Source organism: Rhinolophus sinicus, chromosome 15 (genome assembly GCF_057876585.1).
Source record: "Rhinolophus sinicus isolate RSI-liver-muscle chromosome 15, RSI-T2T, whole genome shotgun sequence".
Classification (NCBI taxonomy): domain Eukaryota; kingdom Metazoa; phylum Chordata; class Mammalia; order Chiroptera; family Rhinolophidae; genus Rhinolophus; species Rhinolophus sinicus.
In genome coordinates, this window is record NC_142515.1 from 129,071,803 (window position 1) to 129,094,553 (window position 22,751).

General features: G+C 42.2%; 1 protein-coding gene across 2 annotated transcripts in view; it reads right to left on the bottom strand.

Moving 5' to 3' along the window:
- The window catches only part of BBS12 (Bardet-Biedl syndrome 12), a 53,443-nt gene that overhangs the window by 9,828 nt on the left and 20,864 nt on the right, over positions 1–22,751 (bottom strand). Inside the window, exons 4-9 of one of the 2 annotated variants that reach the window (XR_016019095.1) lie at positions 22,359–22,423; positions 18,554–18,667; positions 8,495–8,562; positions 7,362–7,472; positions 4,704–4,884; positions 1,230–1,505 (exon numbers count right to left, since the gene is read on the bottom strand). The gene's annotated coding sequence lies outside the window, so the exon portion shown is untranslated. The remainder of the gene's footprint in view (positions 1–1,229; positions 1,506–4,703; positions 4,885–7,361; positions 7,473–8,494; positions 8,563–18,553; positions 18,668–22,358; positions 22,424–22,751) is intronic. The other variant, XR_012498229.2, reaches the window with a different exon arrangement.

Sequence of the window (22,751 nt, forward strand, 5' to 3'; positions counted from 1 at the left end):
CATATTTGACCCCCTTTATAAGAGCTCCTGCATTTTCAATTTGCTTCTATATTCCTTTCTAGGAATGTGTATATGCTCATATTATATATATATATTTAAAATGAAATTATATCGTGTATATATTACCTGCCTTTTTTCAACTGGAAAGTTTGTTTTATATCTCAATGTAGTATATTTTCATCATCATTTTAATGGCTGCATAATATTCCATTATATAGATGTACTATTAAATTATTTAACAAATTACTCATTACTCGACATACAGATTATTTCTAGCTTTTCAACATTATATGAGCCAGGAATTTGGGTTTATAGGTAGACTTGAGTTAAAATTCTTCTTCCATCACTTATTAGCTGTATTACCTTAAAACAAATTCACCTGTTTGAGTCTCAATTTGCTCATCTACAAAATGGGGAAAATAGTAGAATCTCAGGTGTTTTTTTTTCTTTTTCTTTTTTTCTTTTTATACAAAGCACTTAGTATCTGGTACATAGTATTTGCTTATTTAATTTTTCCGCAGTTTCCTCAGGTATAAAATAGGGAGATGATAGTATCCAACTCACAGGGTTTTGTAAGAAATAAATGAGTTATTATGTGAAGTGCATAGAATCAGAACTCAGTAACTGTTAACAGTATGACTATCAATTATAAACCAACTCAGAGCTGACTGACTGATAATGAATTATCAAATAAAAGTCCAAAAAGTGACAGATAAATTATGAATATTTATTTATAAATAGACAAAAATGCTTTTTTTCCCAAATATTTCTTTGACCCAAATATCTGACGCCAAAGGCTTATGTGGTCATGCCTCAGTTTACTCTGGTGAGCTTCTGGAACACACTGGATAGCTGTAGCTTTTATTTAAATTACTGTTCTCAACCATGCTATAATATTAATTCTGTTTTTTAAACCAGAAATAATATTCCCTCTTCAACTGTGTTTCCTAGAATGACGAAAAACCGTATTTCCTTTCCCTGGTTCCATATTGTTTTATTTAGCTGCCAGATATATTTTGAACTAAGCTCTTAAGTCTTTTTAATTATTCTCTCATAGTAGGCATTTGGGACCTAGGGCAAATGTCCACTGCTGCCTATTTGAAACACCTTGAACAAATTTAAAGTGGCTTCTCGTCCCATTCTTTTCCATCCCATTCTCTTCTCTAGGGAACAGATCCTGCAAGTCTGGACATGTCCTGTGAAGGCAGCCCCCGGGGAGGGTAACTGACCTAGGGATTCCCTACTGGGCCCGAACCGGAAACCTCTGGAAGCTTTTGTGTTTCCACATTCATTTTCCATTTGCCTTCTGGCACGAAGCCTCCTCTCCAGCAAACGTCCCAGCCTTTAAGTATCTCAGGATGGGCCTGTGCTGTTCCAAGCCTCTGGTCTTACTGCTGCTCCCTCCGGGCAGTGGCAGGGTTGTCCCTCTCTCTCCTCTGAAACCTCCGGTTACTTAGTCGGAGGCACCCACAGCCTCAGGGAGGATTAGAATTATTAAAGCAGAACTGCAATAACAAAGAAAGAATTGTTGTTCAGCTTTTGTGTTTCAAGAATAGACCTTTTAAACTCATAGCTGAGACAATAGTTACGAAAGAAAAATAAAAAAATCAGGGCTTTTTTAGAGAAAAGATTGTTTTCTTTTTTTCTTTTTTGTTCCAAAAAGTTAAGTTTTAAGTAATCAACAGAAAAAAACACCCAAATGAAGTTTGACATAAACACTACCTTATAAAGAAAGTGGATGTGGACCCACAGGGCCAGAGCCTGGAAAAGCACTGCCCCAGCTGAAGGCAACTCAGTGAAGCAACTCAGAGGAAGTGGCTGGCGTGTGGGTCAGAGAAGGGGCTCGTCCTGCTTCCTCTTGGGTTACAACCCTGCAGGGTAGCTGATGAGGATCTACTGGAAAGTTCTCAGAATGCCCAGTCGGGAGCCTCATGCCCTAAGACGCAGTCTGCCGCAGAGACCCACACACCTTGTTCACCCAGCGAAGAATGGGTGGAGCGCAGGCACTGATGCCCCCCAGGCCTGGGGGTGTGTGTGGGGGAGGGTTATGAGAGACAGACAGACAGAGAGAAGGGCTGTAGGGCCCTCTAGGCTGGGGTGGGGCTATGTCTGGGGGTCACATGAGTTCTCAGTGACGTCTCAGTTGACAGTGGCCACCTAAAGACCAAACAGGTTAGCACTTCTGTGCGGTACCAGTGTCGTGTCTGCTAATAAATGGAGACCACCAGATGACAGAGCGGTAGAAGAACAAAGGTCCAGACACTGGCCCAATGCCTGGACACCTTAGAAGCTCCTTCTCGTGGGCACTGTTGGTCCCTCCCACCCCCTTTATTTGAACAGCAACCCATCCTCAGCTGCTCTGAGTGTTTGTTGGCCGATAGTAGTTCCGGGAGCCACCCTTCTCCAGAGAACTTCCCTCATCAGGGAACTGCCCCAAATCCACCCCACCCAACGATGGAACCAAGACTGACCACCATGGGGAAAACAACTTATCCCTGTTGCCTCAGGGCATCAACTCTGCGGTGCCACTTCACGCCAGGGCTGGATTGCGGCAGAAATCCCACTGCGCCAGCTTCTTCTGAGGCGTCCTGCTGCCCTCGTTTCCTCACAGCTTTCTTTTGAGAACATTCCATCAATCAGTCGCTGCACAAGAACCCCTGCCTCAGCCTCGGCTTCTAGAATCCAACTGGACACGCCCCAAACACAGACGCCCCTTTGGGAGAATTGAGGGGTTGGGGAAAACTCTAAGGACTTTTAGTCATGGAAAAGTTTAAGACATTACATTTCTCTGAAGCAGCGAGCCTCCCGTACCTGGAGGCCTTTACTTTCCATCCTCCTGGTCAGAAGTCCTCTCGTCCTTTACACCTCTTCACAGCACCCTCTTTCCTGGCATTGTGTCTAATGTGTAACCAAAAGGTCAGGACAGCCGGCCAAAAAACAACACAAAACAACACTGAGAGGAGCCATGTCACTCAAAAAATGATGGCACAGGTCTCTGCGAGCATGGAGTTAGGAAAAGAGCTAGACAGAGGTCACGTAGGGGGAGAGTCACCGAATGAGCCAGGTTCGGAGGTCACGTCTCTGGGTGGCTCACAGGCAGACCGGAAACTCATCCTTCCAGCTGGTCATCACACTGGCCCTGTCGTGGGAGGGAGAACCTGTCCCCACAGCCCTCAGCGAGGTCCAGGACGCAGTGCATGGGGCTTGCCGGCATGCTCAGGGCTGTGTGCTGGCCACACTGATTGGGCAGAATGTTCTGCTAACTGTCGTTAGCAGTGTTCGTGCTTGTGTTCTTCACAGGCTGGAGCTCTCCAGGAGGAGCCCCAGCTTCTCACCGACTCACACCCCACAAAGCCTGGCACTGTGCTATTCAGCTGGCGGCACAATAGTCGTTTAGCTTTTCTTTGCGTGACGCACACTCAACACTGGCTGTGAAGGCGCCTCTGTTCCCTCGGAGCCCAGGAAGGCTCGCTGGGCTTCTCCTGCCAGCTTATTAACCCTGAAGAAATCATCAGCGTTACACCGTCTAAAACACCGAGTCGGGCCCAAAGGCTGAGTTTCAATGGGGTATAAAAGCAGGTAGTAGTAACAAGATGTGGGAGGCAGAGCAAGGCGAGGCCCCGAGTCCTGCCAGGGAAGGACAGACTGCTCTCGCTGCCTCCCACGAGGTGACCGCGACTGTCACGATCCAGACAAGGGTTGACAACACCTGGCAAGAGAGCTACTCTTCCCCCATCCTCACCCAATCAACCACTGCCCTTCAAAATCACTAACATCCCAGAGACGGGCTCAGAATCTTTCACAGAAGAAGCTCTAAGTAGCTCCTACCCATCAGTTAGAACTGGCACAGGAGCTGAAACCTATCTGCCATGGGAGGGTGGCAGCTGTCAGGTCCTGCAAGAAATTAACGGCACATCCAGCCGTCCAGCCGTCCAGCCGTTTAATCCTCCATTGGCAGAAGTCCGAGTAGGGTTGGAGGAAGCTGCACCCTGCCGTACTGTGGAGTTAGTCACACCGGGAAGTCATTACAGCCTGCAGGTCCGCAGGAGCAAGCTGAACGAGCAGGTACCACAGCCTAGATCTAACTGCTGCCAGGAGCTGTGGTCTGGGGGTGCTGTAGCTAACTTACCAGGACCCTGCGAGGAAAGAGAGCTGAGAATAGGTCCCTGACCTCATCCTGTTCCTAGATACCAGGGTCCTTCCAGTGTGTCCTATTGGCCAAACCAACTGGAACCCAGAGGCAGATCAATCCTTTTGATGCCGTCCATACAGATGTGCATGCCAGGCTGCAAAGCAGGACGGAGGCCACGGAGAAGGGACACGGAGGCCTCAGAGAACCTGTGGCCCAGCGGGGAGACTGACTTTTTCTAGGGAATCGAGAACTGGAGGCGGAGCTGTTACCAGGAGCTACCCAGGCTCTGACTGCAGGCCGATACATCCTGTTGTACTGAGTCTGGTTCAAGAACCAGGACAGGCTCTCCATACTTTCTTCCTCAACAAACATCCACGCCCTTTGCTTCAATTACTGCTGCTCTGAGTGTCCTCCTGGATTTATAATCTCAGCCTCCATCTGGATGCACAGCCCTCTCATTCCCACTTACCTGGCGGATACACCTACCTACGTGAGGGGCCAGCACAGACTGAAGCAGTCCACGTCAGGCTCACTGTGTCCCCTGGAAAATGGTTACGGCCCGATGGCTTACCTTTCAGCACGCTGGCTCACTACGTTGGAGTTGTCTTTGCTCAGTGGCTTTCTAGATGCTTTTCTGTCTGCCAGCCCTGCTCCTTTAAGAACAGTCCCATCCCGGCTGCATGGCCGCGGTCTTACAGGATGCTCTCTTCCCTGGCCTCAGGTGACCAGTTCAAGGCAGATCCAGCGAGCCTCTGAGGAGCAATGGTACGCAGTGGTTAGTGGCTAGTACACAGTGGTTAGTACACAGGGGTTAGTACACAGTGGTAGTTAGGGACCCTGGAGCCAAGTGTTAGGATTTCCATTGCTGGGCTACTGTCCTTGAGCTCCATACAAACCTCAGGAGACACCAGTGACCATGTTTGCCATGTGAAAAAAGTGCTGCTATCGGAGGAAAGGTTGGTGTCAGCCTGCAAGGAGGAGAGAGGTGAGAGACCCGTGGGCTGTCATTTCGGTCCCTGACTCCAATCGCTCCCACCTTGGATTTTGGGAACTTTCTGCCTCAGCTAGGTCAATTTTACCTTCAGTTACCTGGCTATAACCAAGGTAACCAACACCTGTAGCTCCAAGTTCTCATGATTACCAAGTCCTAGAGATTCCGCCTCAGAAATCCCGCTGGCCTTGTTTCCTCTTGTGCATCCCCGCTCGCCCCTTTTTCTGGGCAATGCAAATACCTGCTAACCAGTCTCCATAGCTACAGTCTAACCTACAGTCTGCATTAAGCCATTTTTCTGAACTGGAGCCTGCCACACTCTTCCTCCAGAACCCCTGGGGGACCTGCACTGTCTCCTGAATAAAGGACAATCTCAGTGAAACCAGCGGTGTCACCCATCTTCTCAGGCTGTCTTCCCTGCCCCACCAGCTGCTCACCACTTTTTATACTGCAGCTGAAAGGAACGGCTTGCTCATCACTCCTCTACACGTGGCTGTGTCTGTGTCACTGCTCGGGCTGCTGGGTTCACATCAGTCCTGCCATCCTCTCTGCCGTCATTTCTATGAAAATCTCACCAGCCTGCAAAGCCCACAGTACATGACTCTTTCCCATAGACTTTTCTGGTTTCCCCGAGCAAACTGATGTCTCTGGAGCTCCTCTACCGTCACGTACCTCACTTACGGTGTTTATGCAACTCCAGTTTGGATTATAATCATTTGTGTGCACAATTTATTTCTTCCACTAGCCTGTAAGTTCCTGGAGGACCAGTCTTACTTAACTTGATAACCCCCAAAGTGACTAGCTACTATGTAGAGGGTATTTAAAACACGTTTGTTGAAGATAATTAATTTAGAAATAATGCTCTCTGGTAGATTGGGCACAAAGAAGTTGAACGTGTGTGTGTGTGTCTGTGTGTGTCTGTGTGTGTGAGAGACAGAGACAGAGAGAGAGACAGAGAGAGAGAGAGAGAGAGGGAGAGAAAGATATATTTGAAGAGCTGAATTAATTTCCACACCACAAATGAATTCAAGATGCACACAATTTGGCCAGTAATGCCAATTTTGCCTTGTATTACTATTTTTGTTTGTCACTCTGACATGACAAAACTGGTTTAACACTTTTGTACTTTAATTCATTTTCTATTTAATTTTCTTCCAAGTTTCCGTGTTTTATTTTTATTGTGTTACAATTTTATAGTTCAATTTCCAAGTTTAAAAAAGTAATCCAAAGATACTCTTTTTGGTGTATCACATATGGTTCTTAACAATGTAACTATAATAAAGGCAACTATGCTCTTAGCCCAAGTCAATACAAAGTTCCGCCAAGTGTTCCCCATTAGCTTGACTGACCGTATACTCAGTTGAACACAGCAAGCCATGACTAGAAATGCAGGGCTTTCACATAACATGCGCCACACTTACTTTTTCAAAAGCATGTTTCTGTTTCTCTTCTGCCACAGTTCTAGATAAGCTGATCCTTTAAATGAGAATTAAAACTAATATTCTGGGAACATTTAATCTTATTAAAAACAACTGCCCACAAAAATCTTTTGCTTACAATGCATAGGTAGTATCTTCCCTTTTTATTCAAATATTAACAGTGATTTTTTTTTTTAAGAGAAACAACTTTTGCATAACAAAAGCATCAAGTGGGTCATCACAGGTTATTAAGAGAAATTTTTGGACTAAACATGTACAGCACCCATGTGGGAAATGGGTGCCTAGTTCTCTCTCCTGAGCTGTGCCATTTGGAAGTCTATCGCACTTCCTGCACGGGTGCTTTCCTCTAATGTCCACCCCAAGCAGGCAGGCAGGTAAAAGCAAGAAGCCAGAAAGTAAGTAGATTCATTTGGAAGATGAGCCCTATGATTACCCCAATCCTAACCTTAGGAACATTCCAGATGGATTACAGGAACAGCATGCTGTAGAGAAAAAGTAGTTTAAAAGAATCTGAGCCATGATGTAATATCTATACTTGGCCTTGTAGGGGAAGAAAATTTTCCCCTACTCTCTTAGGGTCTCCCGCCGGGCCTGGGAATTAAGGTGACACAAAACAGATTAACAGGAGAAAAGCATACAGATTTTATGTTTACATGTACATGGAGGCTTCACAGGAAAAGGAAGACCCAAAGAAGTGTCTGGGCCTGAGTGTTTATATACTAGGCTGAACAAAGAGAGATAGTTGTGGAAAAGCGACTGAACTATGTGGGGAAACTAAAGGACGGTAAGAGTTATTTACCAAGGTCCGTTGTACTGATTTCTCTCAGCCTCGACTCCCGGTCTCTGGTGATAAGAACGGTCCTTTCTTCCTGGTAAAGGGAAGGCATCATTCACGTGGGGGTTTTATCTCCTGCTTTCAGGAAGAAAAGGGGGAGGTTAGAGCACCCCTTCTTGTATCTACTATTTTTTAAGTGCCTTTAGCACAAAATAATCCATATGCCCAGGTGGCATATTTTTTTTTTTTTTTTTGGGGGGGGACCATATTCTGCCACTCTTAAGCTTCAATGTGGACTCTAAGGTAAGTTCACCGTGATGGGTTTTAAAAGATGACGAGAGCAAAAATGACCGAGCTGTAGGGAAACAGGACAGTTAAAGGGATATAGTATAGAATGCAGAACATTCTTTTACTGGTGTTGCCTCTTCCATGCTAGAGTCCTCTCGATGAGCAAAACTTAGGAAGATAAACTAGGACCAATAACTGACAGTGAACTAGGTCTGCTTCATGCACATGTCTCTGTCCAGTTAGTATTCTCGAACTGAGAGCCCCCCCATAATTAGCCATCTGAGGGACGTGAACTGTGGCTAACCCCCAAATCCTTTCTATCTTCTGTAATGCATTATGTTTTTACAAAATGAGTTTACTTCTTTCCTTCTTGTTTGTACTTAGACTAATAATAAAAAATTGGGTTACGATATCCTAGGAAACACTAAAGCAATAGTCAGAGGAAGCAGCACAGGGGCAAACTACATCCCCCCGTCTGATAGTAAACTTTTTTTGATAAACCAAAAAAAATTAATAAGCATGCAGATTATGGGAAGTGGACTGCATTCCAGGTTTTGGCTTGTCCTTTTTGCACGTTTAATACACAAAATGTGTGCTTGCTGCAGTGCTGGTGTAAGTAAAACCCCTAGGAATGGGACATGGGCCAAACACAGACCAGACACCCTGCGTCCACAGCCAGCTCACAATTTGTTCTTGTTTTCTCTGCCTTCTTTTGCACATACTCTGTTTCCCAAAGGACAGCTTTGTTTTGTAAACAGTAAGAAAAGAAATCACATATTACAACCACTGACTTCTTTCTCCTAAATGACTTTAGTAACAACTTGAATAACCTGGACGTATAAGATGAGATTTCTGAGTGTTGTACATACCAGGCTGTGGAATGTTACCTCCATGGCCATTTTGATGACAACAAACGCAGCTGGTTAATCACTGAAAACTGAGAAGAAAAACTACTTTTTAGAAAAGGAGATTGTTAGACTGTGTCTTCTAATCTTTTTTTTAACATACCAGCCTCAATCTAACGTAAAATTTCCAACATGGAGTATTTTGTTAGTTTTACAAAAAAGGGAAAACCAAAAATGTTGAACATTTTCAGCCTAACTGAATAACATAATAATTCCAATAGAGTAATTTTGATTATTTAGAAAATAATGATGGGATAAAACAGAAAAATAAAAACCGAAGGAAAAAATGTACATATCACAACGTGATTTGGGTAACGATGTTGACTTTATTTGGATGATTCTTTGTATATTTAAAAGCACTTTCAGATACAGTGTCTTTCTGATCTTCACAACAATCCTATTGACTATTACAGAACGAGCCTCCGACATAGAACCCAGAAGAAATTACTTGTTTATCCTTGTAATTGAGCAACAACAACAACAACAACAATAGCTGCAAAATAGTATATCTAATACAATGTTCAGTTGATGATGGTGTGGTTTTTTTTGATTTGGGAAAAGATATAGTACAAAACTTAAGCTGGAATGGAAAGAACAGGTTGGTAAGGGATTGATTTGCTCTAAAAGCAGGAATTGGCATCAGTATATGCTCTAACAGCCTCATGGAAATGCTGCTTGTTTTCCAACATTTAAAATTGCTTTTAAATCTGTGTTCCCTTAAAATATTTGTATTACAGCTTCTTCAAAGTCAAGAATCTTCTGAGCTTGAACAGCATCCATTTCTTTTTCTTTCTCCTTCTTCTACTATTTCTCCTCTCCTTCTTTATTCATTTCGCTTTCCTTTTTCCTAAATACTTCAAGGAACTTCTTGCCATATTTGTTACAGTTGTGGGGTTAAAAAAATGTAGATTTCTCTCTCTCTCTCTCTCTCTCTCTCTCTCTCTCTCTCTCTCTCTCTCTCTCTCTCTCTCCTGACAATGGGTACTGAATACTAATTTTCTTTGAATTATTGGTGCATAGACAAATAAACCAGTCACAATCAGATTAGGAACTATTATATACTAATTCTCAGAGAGAGTATAAAAGATTAATTGGTACTTTAGAGAAAAAAGGAAAACCCAAAAAGCTTAAATTTCAAGTGTTGTGACTACGATTAGGAATCAGAAAAATCCCTTCACTCCACACATCAGAAATGCTGTGAAAAATGGGGAGCAGTCAGCACCTGTGTGAGGTTAGAAAGGTGAAAATGATGGCAGTTTAATTTCGGTGATTTTCTTGCATATTTATTTTCAAAAACTGGTGGAAAAACTGAACAGAGAATTGAAGCTACAAGGAAAGAGAAACTGAATAGTGTTATTGGACAATTTGACAGCATACTATGCTGTCATTTAAAAAAATTCAGCATCCCACTATTATATTTTGGAAAATCTTTTAAATGAAGTGTTAACACTGCCACTTCTTTCCCAATGGACACAAACAATTACATGCATCTATCATCAGTTCAGATTTCTTCTCCATGTAAATGAATGCAGTAGAACGCTTTCCTGTGAGTCACACTTTGGAGCAAGCTGTCCAATGCATTTGTGTAAAAACTTTTAGTGAGAACACTGTTTAGATATAGTTTGTTGTTCTCCATTAATCATGTAATCAGGGTCCTACAGTAGTTTGCAAATCTATAAACAGGAAATCCTGTGTGTGACGCCTTCTTCTGGTCTGTGTCTTCTTGTAACATTACACTTCAAACGTAAATCCTGGTAGTCAGGCGGCTAAATAAACACCAGATTCCAGAAGTAAAAGAATAAATTAGAAGGACGGAATCCAGGACGAACTCATTAGGCTGAAACACTATGGAAGCTAAACCAACCAGCGGCTCATTTTCTGTCCCATAGCCTTTTATATTTTCTAAACTTTTGGCACCACACAGAGACAAACATGCATAGAAAGGGTCTACTGGAGACGTCGAAAACCCTTTTTCTTTTATCCCTGCATTATGCAGAAGACTCACACCATCAGCAGCAGTAGAATCAAACACTGTTCCAATGTGTCTGGGCATGTTTGGGACACTGGATTTGTTTCAAGCTAAGCTCCCCGTGGACTCCTGACATTGTGATGGTGGGAGAGGGCGCAAACTGTCAATAAAACTGTAGACATACTTGAACTTCAAGCTGGGATCCCCACTGCACACAGATACACAGAGGCTGTTAGCACACCTGCACTTATGACAGCCGCATCCTGTCATTTCCAAGTTCTCACTGCATGCCCACATCTAGGAGTTACTGTATCTAAATAAAGCTGACGGAGACCAGAACAAGTGGAGTGAGTGGGTCAGTGCTACCATCATCGTCTTAACGGCTACGCCTAATAGAGATCTAGGCTCTTGCGAAGCAAGGATGTTGTTTGCTTGTTCTTCGTAATCTTAAATGCTGCATATGTGCCTTAGTGTCGTACTAAACGATAGCCATTCATCATGAAAGAGCAAACACCACCAGCACTAGCAGTCTTCAGATACAAGGAACTCAGCTGTGCAAACAACGCCCAGGGAGGAGCTTCCACTCCTACGATCTGTGTCCCTTAGTTCACACGGTGAACATCTATCGGTGTGTGCAATGCACAGGCTATTTTATACGTACTGCATAGTACAGTGCACTCTGGTAGGAAGTGTAGAAAAGCATTATACGAATGGCACTGTATGTAACACAGGAGCCGTAAGCAGGAAGAGTTACTGACAGCACTGCCTTTCAGACAGCTCTGAACTCAGGGTACAGAAGTGTTACAGTGGCTACCACCAGGCTCACCTCCATAGATCTGCTGTGCTGCTTATCAGATTGAACGCTCGGGTCTCCCCAAAACTCATGTGCTGAAATCCTAACCCCCAAGGTGATATTGGAGCTGAGGTGACCAGGTCACAAGGGCGAAGCCCTGACGAAGGCATTCGTGCCCTGATGACAGAGACCGCGGAGACTCCCTTGTGCCCTGTGGAGACGCGGTGACTAGATGGCCCTCTGTGAGCCAGGCAGCTCACACCAGACATGGAAGCTGCCTGGGCCGCGATCTGGGCCTTCCCAGCCTCCAGACCTGTGAGAAATAAATGTCTGCTGTTTACACGCCACCCAGCCTGTGGTGTCCTGTTATAGCAGCAAGAACTAAGACGTGATGGTATTGTTTAACTGAAAGGAGAAAGACGTGAGAGGAATCCTCGCCCAGGGAACCGCAGTGTCCAGGCCAGACTTCCAATGCTGACATGGCGACCAGAAGAGCAGCGCAAGGCTCAATTCCAGACACACCTGTAGGGGCCAGGCCCAGGGGTATTCGGCGTCCGACTGGGTTGGAGGGATGGGGACGCTGCCGTTCTCTGTTCTAAGAGAGCACCGGGGAAGCCAAGTAGACATTTCCCTGCAATCAGAGAGCTTCGCGGACTAGCTAACCACTGAGTCTCAGAGTGAACCCTAAATAATGGGGTTTTGGGCTCTGCAGGTTTCTTACAAAAACACAGTTTCTTACAAAACTTTTGCTAATAAGAATGAGTTAGGAAGAGTTGTATCGGATATTTGCTTAGTATTTTACACCTCTCTTCAATTTATAGCTACATGTTTTAGGAAATAAATTACAAAAGCAGTACTTTATGATAAAACTATAAATGAGACAAACATGTTAACATAGAAAATAAAAATTCCTAACAGTTTCATTCTCCGGATAATAACTGACTGCTGACTATCCCCCCACACATGTTTCTTTACATGACAGGGAGGCACGATGACCTCAGAAGTCAAACTGTTTGGGTGCCAATCTCAGCTCTGTCACTTCCCAGCTGCGTGACTGTGGGGCCAGGAGCTGGCCTCTCAATGCCTCACTGTGAACGTACTCTTTAATTTAGAGTGTATTTTTTTATTACCTATGTGTGACTTATTACAAATTTGTAATTTATTACCTGAGATTGTACCCTGGATTGTCTTCTTCCAGTATGAAATTTTCATGTCTTTTGCATGTTCTATTCTTTTCTTTTTAAACAATTTTTATTCAGCTTCTTTTCTTTCACCAAAGCCTGTTCTTTTCAGTAACAGAATTGGCCTCAAATTGATGAGGACATTTTTTCCTGACTCCTTGTTCTATTTAGCAGGGGACTGCTAAATTTAAGTCCTTCCTGGACAAGACTTTGAAGGCTGGGGGTTGACAGTCTGTGTTCTGGGTTTTGCTTTTTGGCCGTGGGCAAAACAGCCATTTTGTTTCTCCGTGTTATTAGGCTGTGGGCACCATCCAGGTGAGGGTGCACCAAACTCCACAGAGAGAACGCGGGGGCACTGGTCAGTCCTACAGGAGGACGTGGGAACAGTGCCTTTTTGGGAAGATTATCAGTCCTACCCGATATTGGCCCCTCACTTCCACCCTATCCCTTATTTCTCCTAGCCACCGAACAAAGGAGGAAAGGTAAATTTTAGTGGCCTAGCTTTGGCCCAAAACTAGCTGTTGTGAAGTAGATAGCCCTATTGGCCGGATGCTATTGGACCTCTTACCCTCCCCAGCCCCCACCCCACCAAACCATCGGGAGTTTTAATCTCTTGTTCATCCTTTAATAACATTTACTCCAGTCGTTGATGAAGCTTTAGGTTATTTCATTATAAGTGTTCTTGGCAAGAAATAGAAATTTATTTTGGTCCAAACTATACAAGCTTAAAATTAATCAGTAAAATATTAGTGAAGCAGGAGAATAAAATTTCTCCATCCAATGCTTGACCTGCTTATCAATTCAGTAATTTGATTACAAAGTCTTGAAAAACAACAGACAAATTCAGCACTTTTTATTCCAAAATGAAATAGGAGGTCAGATACTGGGATTCCATTCTCTTATTATATTGAATTTTATTTATATACAACTTATCCTATCAATAATGATAATAATTATAATAATAATAATAATAATAATAATAATGGTAAACATATATAGCATGTGCCAAGCACTTCTAAGAACTTACTATGTATTAACTCAAAGCCTGACACATAATGACTGTACGATGCATAAGGTTCTCTGCTCCAGCAGTGATGGTCTGCAAATCTGCATCAGAGCTCCCTGGTGGCCAGTTAAGAATGGAAAGGTGATCCGTTACATCACAGTGACTATAAGCCAGATACAAATAAGCCAGTTTCTCAGGAGGAGCCCCAGAAATTCTTGTTTCTGTGAGCAAAGAGAAAATTCTTCCACGGTTCTTCAAAAACTGAAATGTGTAGAGCATACCAATGTCGATCTCAATTATTAATTAGGTCCATGAATTATTTCCTCATAACTTTCTTCGACGGAGGCAGAGAGCTTAACACGCAAGCTTAGTTAAGTAAAAGCAATTTTACAAGAGGCCAACCCAATCTGTTGTACACAGAGGCTTCTCTGCAACTTCACTTGATTCAGGTATGAAACTCAGACTATTTTGAGGAATGGATGATCCATTAGGAAATCCTCCACAAATATGATTTTCCAAACTAAGATTTTATAACTATGAGGCAGGACAGAATTCAAAGATCTACTCTGTTAGGTAACTAACAGGCAGACGCCCCATGTTATTATTTGAGGATAGAGTCATAAGCCTAACCGCCAGCCAGCCAGCCAGCCAAGGGAATTACGTCCTACTGAGTAAGTGTGAGAAGCCTCACCAGGACACATGCCTCTTTATGGAAGCACGACTAAGGAGCGTCTGCCCACAGGCCAAGGTGCTTCCGACACTCTGTGGTACTGCATTATTGGCTTCCATTCTTCATCCCTCACTGTAGCTTGGAGCTTGGCCTGTGACTTACACGTTCCTCCTGCTAATGGTGAACTTGGCTATTCCATTGGTTTGGGCGGAAGTGACACTATACAGGTTCTGAATCTAGAGCTTAAAAATCCTAGATATTTTGCTGTTATCTTGAGCCTATGCCAGCACTGTAAGATGAACTTACTCTCGGTAGCGGCTGCCCCTTTGGTCTGGGCCTCAGCACAAATGCATGTTGAGCAGAGTTCCCAAACCTATACGCAGACTTGCAGCACGAGGAATACCCCTGTGCTGTGGGCAGATGCACAGCTGCCCACCCGCTTTATAGACCCACTAGCAAACGAAATGCTTTGTTAAATGCCACTGGGATTTCCTTGTGGTTATTTGTTACACAGCAAGAGCTGACTTGTAATTGTGCTAGGTCATTTTCCAACATATGGACAAAGAGAAAATGGAGCCTCCAAATTTTTACCCCATAGAATATGGCAATGATAGTTTAGCTTGAAAAGTTTTTAAAGCAAGTTTATCAAGCACCCGCTGACCATAAAACTATATTTAAAAAGTACTTAATAGAAAGTTTATCTATCATTAAACAATGTAAATTCTTGGTAAAGCCTTGAATAAAATAATAAAACAATAGTAGCAGCTATATTTTTTAGTGGCAAATCCAGGTATCATACCAGGCACATTACATTAATTATCTCATTTCACTTTCACCAGTTATGCAAGGAAGAAGGCGAAAATCCAGATGCCTGTCAGTGAATATTGGGCAACCAATGGTTACTTAAGAGACTTAATTTGCAAATTCTCTTTAAGTAACAAAATCTTTGGCTGTTTTTTTCCTGCATTCTATTATTAACTAAAGAGGCTTGGAATCAAACTGACATAACTGAGGTTTGGAAACCACACTAGTCAGGTCACTTTGCCTACAGAAATTAGACTTTGAACCTCTCCTTCCTCCTGTAAATATTTTCTGGGCTAGGGCAATTTTTAGTAGTCTCCTTAATTCTCTATTGTTGAGACCCGTCAGTGTTACAGAGCTTTTATTGCAGTGACAAGAATTGAAGATGTTTAGTCAGTTGGCATTCTTACTTGCCTGAGCGAAAAGTAAAGTCTATTTTGTTTGGGTTCAATGACCCTATTCACCTGAGGGCTGAGTCCAGCCTTTTCGCCTTGTTGCAGGCTGGGAATCATGAGCTTGCTCTTTTTGCAGCTCATCCTATCCAGAGGCTCTATCCCCAACCCTTGAATCTAGGCTGTTCTTATCACTTGTTTTGACCAAAAGAATGTGGTAGAAGTGAAGCTGTGTGACTTCCAAGGTAGACCTTGAGCGTCTGCCTTGGTTTTCCGCGAGGGATGCCCAGAGACTGACATGCAAGGCAGCCAGTCCCGCTTACTGAGGATGAGGCCACTGGAGAACCAAGTGCCCCGACGACAGCCAAGGCCAAGCGCCACATACCCGCCCGAGGCCACCTGGAACCGCCCTGAGCACTTCCGGCTGTATGCCCAGGAGAAACCAGCAGGGGAGCAGCCAGCCAAGGCATAGTCATGACAAATAGTAAACGGTTGTTGGTTTAAGCCACTGAACTTTCGGGTGGTTTATTACACAGAAATCTACAACTCATAACTTTTCTTCTGATTCCTGGTAGCACAGTGGAAAACATTAGATAATTTGGAAAAAGGTAGAACTGAAGAGAACAGGCAGTGAGTACGTTCTGTGAAGATGGATCACACAGCTTTACTTCACAAACAGGAAAGGGACAAAATGAAGAGAGTATCACTGCCAATTAGAAGGGATGAGTGACTGCAGCTCAGGGAGGCAGCCGGCAGCTGCTGTGCCATGGTGCCCGGGGGCTCTTGCCAGTACCCCAATGGGCCAGGTTTGGATTGCAGCCCGGGCTGAGTGTGGCGGCGCCCCCTGGTGGTCATCCTGCTACCTGCACATGCCTCACAAGCTTCCCTGTCAGCCAGGGAGATGGACAAGGGCCCGTTTTTTCATCCTGCCCATATTCTCTTGAGGTCTGAGGCTTTCTGCCTCGCCTCCTACAGACAGAATCACAGGCTATCAATATAAAACTGGTTAGTTGCGATCTACAATCTAGACTTCCCTGCTTGGAAGCACTTAAAAGTAGACGTTATTAAAGGACTATAAAAAAGGTTAAGTATAATACTAGATCTGGAACAAGAATAAGAAAGCTTAGGTCTCATCCCCCTCTGCCATGGAGAACATCTCTGTGCCTCAGTTATCTCATCAGTAAAATGGGAACAATTAACATGGAGCTTAATATCTGTCAGCTGTTATTATCTAACATGTATCTAGAAAAGGCAATAGAGTGTGAGAATGTGAAGGGAAAGATCTTTTCCAGGAGTAGTTCCATTTGGAAAATTCAGTAAGGGTGGACGAGAATAAAACAATACATTAAAAACCACCACCAACAAAGAAAAGTGTTTTGCTTTGAGGACGTTCTTAAAATTGTGCTAATATAATGCATTAAGTGGCACTGTACTAGTTAGCTTGAACAGCTGGTACTAAAAATGCGCTCAATGATTTACTAAAAAGTTTTTAAAAAATTAAACACGAGAAAAAAAATCCAGAATGGCTCAATGTGCCTCCAGGTTAAAAATGTTGCATAGGAAAAAAGACACAAATTAAGTACAGTGAAACAGTAAAGAACTGTAGAAGAAAAATGGCTTTCTCTGTAATTAACTGTGGCTTTCTCTGGGCCTCAATTTCCTCATCTATAAAATGAAGAGATTGGAGGAGAGAATCTAAAATAATTTCTTCTAGCTATTAAGAACGAAGCAAATTTTAAATGCTGTTTCTTTGTTAAATAAATGAACAAATCTTAGATGTAAGAATATAAAAGCATAGTCTGTACGTGGCTAATAGAATAAGAAGGAGATCTAGAAATGCATGAACAGATTTCAAAGGGCATAGATGGCTTGCAAAATAGCTTATGAAATCATTGGGATTGCTAAACTGACTCAGTTCTAAACACGTAATCCGGGAATCAGAGGGGTCAACGTGGAACCATATTGTCTTAGCATACAAACATGATTACAAAAGGAAGGAGACATTTTCCAGAACCTCACAATGGAGTCATTCCTGGAAACCAAAGGTCTTAAAACTATGAGTAGAGCTACCGAAATATAAAAAGAGTAATAAAGTGACGAAATCTTGGAGCCCATGAAGAAAGAAAGTGGAAACAACTGAATTCACGGAGCCTGGGGAAGTAATAAAAGAAGAAAGGCGGGAGAGTCTAGGATGGTCAGCAGGTTAACAGGAAATAAGAAAAAAATATCGGCAACAACATAAAAGAAAGCAAATTAAATTGAGCTTAGGAAATTCAGTTTGATAACTGGTGAAACATTACAATAAACTTCTCTATAACAACAAAAAATATATGCATTAGCTAATTCTCTTTGGCAAGTATCCTGATATGGGAATTCAACGTTCTCTTAGTTTTTCTTTTATTTTGTCTAACTTTTTATTTCCAAGAATAAAAAGTAAATGGAAACTAGAGCATTTGAGATTTTGCTTGCCAGCAATTGTCCTCAGTTTTGGCTCAAATAAACTCTTATAAAAATTGTAAAAAAAAAAATGCAAAGTAAAGGTCGACTCCAACTGGATTAAGTCTCAAAATGTTATCTGGCCAATTAGTACAAGCTACCATCCCAAAACACAACAAATTTACAGCAAGGCTATTTTTCAGAGAGTTCTGAGGACAGAGATTCTATAGCCGTCTTCGGTAAACAATTTCAGTACCAAATGACCTCTACTGTCAAACATTATGCCTCGTCAGATTTGCTCTTATTATGGGTTGAGATAGATACCTGCCTGTATTCTCAAGTGCGGGAGCCTGAATATCTTTTCACCTTCTCTTAGCAACTCATTTTACCTGAAGTACAAATCATAAATACAAAAATGAATGATCATGCGGTGATTTCACACCTGCGACCACCACCCAGGTCATGAAATAAGAACCGTGCAGCACTCCAGACCCTGCCATCACCACCTCTCCCACCTCCCCAAAGATAACTGCTAACCACTACCCCAACTTCTAACGATGGTGTGCATATATCTGTTTCAAACATTGACAAAAAATGGTCAAGTGAATGTTGTTTTAGCAGCATTTTTAAATAGAGATAGACTTCACACAACATAAAATTCATCACTTCAAAGTATACCCTTCAGTGGCTTTTACTATATTGTCTATGTTTTTCAACCTTCACCTTTTCTAATTCCAGAACAGGTCCACCACCCCCCACCCCCAAAACCCTGTACCTATCGGCAGTCAGTCCCACTGATGTGTCCTCTGGTTCTGGCTTCTTTCGCTCAGCGTTGTGCTTCTAAGATCCATGTGCTATGTTCAGTAGCCAATATTTTTTTAAACTGAGCCTAAGGAGTAAAGTACAGGTTTTTCTAGTTAATTTTGGTTCCACACACAAGACTAGTGGTTTTGATGCTGGTTACACACTAGCAGAATCCAGGGAGACCTGAAAACCACTGATGTGTAGGCCACGTCTCAGATACACAAACGACAGTCTGGGGGGGTGGAAGGGGTCGGCTGGGGCGTTAGTCGTTTTAAAAGTTCTCCAGATGATTCTATTCTGTAGTCAGAGTTAAGAACCAGTACAAACAACAAATCAGAAGACGACCTGGCCAGGAGAAGGTGCTAATTTAAAGACAGGTTCTCCTGGATCTTCGGCACGCTGAACCAGAATCTTGAGTTGGGGTGTCTGGGAGCCTGCAGTTTGACAAGTAAGTAGTCCATGTGCTTCTTCCAGGGTAGTTTTGGAAATACTGCAGGAAACCCATAATTATTTCTAAAAAAATAAATGACTTTATGCACAGAAGTTTCTATTGCTTTTAAACACGAAAACACAAACGCTAATTTAAAACATTTTTAATACATTAAAAAGAAACTATTTTAATGTATATTTAATTAGTGATGAAGAGGAAAACATATTACATCTGCCTCATTTATTTTCATTTGACGTTAGTCCAGCATGGAAACCTATTGGGAACTTGCCTTTCCACCTACTGCTCTGAGGTTAACACAGGAAACAGGTCGACCTTTTTTTAGACATCAAACCAGTCTCAATGTTGTCAACAGACTGTGAAATTCCCAGTTTGCTTTTCATTCATAGTGGACAGTGCACAAAGAATCTTCTTCACATCACCAGATAAACACATTGGAAATTTTTAAAAACGCAATTGCCAAGAAAAATGGCAAACAAAATGGAAAAGAGGAAAAAAAAAGTTCAGAAAAGGAAACCTCAAAATAGGCTGAACCAGACTTCATTACATATTGTGGTACAATAGGAACAGCTTTGCATATTGATAAGTCCGAACATTTGGTTAGAAGCTACAGCTGGCGCGGTGCCCTGGGGACGGTTCCTCTGGACTGCCCCTGCGCGAGGGCCCTGCTTCCTCTGGTACTCTGCACTTCCTCGGCTCATTCTCCTTACTGAAGGGCGTTCGCCCTTCCTCGAGTGCTGTCTCCAGCTACTGCATGATTGTAGATATGACCTGGTAATTTTTTAGTGTATCGGTTGGACACTAACAGTCAACAAGCCTTGGTTATTTAGTACGTTAGTTCAACACATTAGATGGTGTTACAGTTGTCTGAATATATCGATATAGTATTAAATAATATGTTAATGGTAGGATTGTGTAGATAATAGGATTGTGAAAATAGCTCAGAGAATTCCCATATGCCCACATCTAGTTTCCCTGTTATTAACATCTTATATTCGTATGGTACATTACAATTAATAAACCAGTATTGATACACAACTACTTATAGTCCATACTTTATTCTGATTTCCTTCGTTTTTTACCTAATGTCCTTTTTCTGTTCCAGGATCCCACACACGACACCACGTCACTCTTAGTTGTCACATCTCCGTCTGCTCCTCTTGGCTGTGACTGTTTCTCAAACTATACTTGTTTTTCTTATAACCTTGACAGTTTTGAGCAGTGCTGGTTAGGTATTTTTCAGAATGTCCCCACTAATAAACTTTTAAAGATATCCAATTTATTCCTAGATTCAATTAGAAAAACCTGACTTAAAGCAATTCTAAAAGGAAAAACAATCTTCTGGAGATAGTTCAAACTGTTAGAATCAACTTGAATAGACTTGAACAATTGGTCTTAGTGTATGCAGAGATGTAACAAAAGATAGGGTAACTGTGACTGCTAGTTAGAATTATTGTCATTTCTACAAATTGGAACTCTCCAAAATAATAAGAATTGAAATTATTTACATTCCTCTCTGGCTTCCCATCTTTCTTGTTGTTTTTATTACATAGCCATCAAGTTAACATTATCTTGAGTTCTGTTTTTTAATTTGTCAACTATTTGTAAACTTGTTCATGAAGTAAAATACATACTTGACATTTTCAAAAGCAGCACAGAACTCATTCCATATTAGTATGTCATATTTGTCTAAATATTCCCCATGGTGGAATATGTGGTTTGCTTCCATTTTTTATAAAACTAGTAACATTTCTGTACAAGAACCATCTGCAGTTGAACGGGTTTGCATTTTCTCCAGCAATGCACATAAGGTCATGCTTCCCCACACGCGCGCCAGAAGAGAAAGATCTTTCAGATGTTTTCTGCTCTAACTAGGAGGATCCTGCCTTTGAGTTGCTTTGCTATGTACTGCATTAGAGGAGCAAACTGTGCGTTTTTCCATGTCTCCTTGTATAAATTGTTTCTCCTTTTTAAGTGGAATTTACATGCCAACCTGATAGATGAAATTAGATGGAGAAAATTTTATTTCCTAATATGCCTTGTAGGGGGAGCTGTCCTTTTTGGGAAATGGGAGTTTGTAGTCAAGGGTGAATGTAGTAAGAAGAGCCCTTTTCAAGACTAGGGATGATTTTATTGATTTAGAAAGTGAGGGAGGGGAAAGGGAAGCAGGAGAGGAGGGGGCCATGAGGAAATAGTGAAAGGTCAGTACTCCACATTTTCACCTCTTTCCTCTCTGTAACTCACTCAGATCTTTAATCAAGTACTTTTCAAAACCCATGGAGTGCTTGATACGAATGGGCAGATTAGTTGTAGGTACTAAGATTGGAGAAGTAAAGGGAGGTGAAGGAGAAACAGCCAGCCAATAAAACACCCACAGCAGAGAGAAGCAACAAGGTGTGTGTGTGTGTGTGTGTGTGTGTGTGTGTGTGTGTTTGGGGGATACAATAAAATTCTCAGAAAGCCTTTTTGCTATCAGACTTACTGGATTTAAGATTTGGGTCAGGATTACCTGAATTGAGGGAGACCCCAACTGCTGCCTGGATTATACATATTTACACATTTAAAATAGTAAGCTTTTAATAGTGTGTCACATTTAGTCCCATCCTTTGAAAATGTTTTTATTCTTGTGTTATAGTATGAAAAAATGTACCTTGTGTTCAATAGCTTCCTCTCTTTTTTAATATCCATTAATTTATCTCCCTTCCACAAAAGGGATACACACGTTATTCTGGTTTCTTCAGGTTTTATATTTTATATTCTGGTTTCTTGCAGACCTATAGTCAAAATTCTACTTTTGAACCCATTATAACATACTGATATGGCTGCAGTGACAACAGATCTAATTTAATTCTTTTTCATATCATTAAAAAAGTTATTTCAGTCTCTATTGTTGGCAATAAAATAAATGGTTATAATGGCTGGAATCTACCATTGGCCAATTTGGAAACCCCAGTGTTATAAACATCATGTATTACAGTTTTTGCAATCAATTTTAAAGTCTGGCCTTTTAATCTTTTAAGAAGCAATTTTTAAAACACGTTTGTCCTCTTTCAAATCCCTCAAAATCTGTCAGGAATTTAATTGGTAACAAGAATCATAAAATTTTGAGCTGGAAAGTATGACAGGGGCAACTTCACTCAACGTTGTGATTTCAAGGTGGTTTCTCAGAGGCTCAGAGATCTTGGACCAGCTTCCCGGTGAGTTAACAGCAGAGCCAGGACCCTGACCAGGTCTTGCTGCCCCCCTCGAAACCCACAATGACGGAAAGGGAGTGCCTTTTACTTCTCCTGTCCTGTGTTCATGCTAACCCACACGAAAATGATCTCACCTTTCGTTTCGTGGACTTGAAGCCAGCAGGTCCAATTTTTAAGAGCATGAGTAGAAGTTTGCCACCTACAGGCCAACAGAAAGAAATCTTTTAGATTTTTAAGAACAAAGCTCTGGTGACCCTTATGAAGCAAGTGTGTTTAAAACACCTCTTTGGGACGTTAGCGCTCAGTACAGTACAGGGAGACTTTTATAAAAGGACGCTGCCTTCATTCTCCTTACCGTTAGTGTGACAAGTTTCTACCATGTTCTGTTTTCAGTAGAATATGGTGCTACAGTTGCAGAAATGAACGATAGAACACTGAACCGTATGAATCCACAGAAAGACATGAAAAGGTTTCTTACCAACTGAGAACATGTGTATCGATAAGTATTAGCGATTGCTGTGCACAGA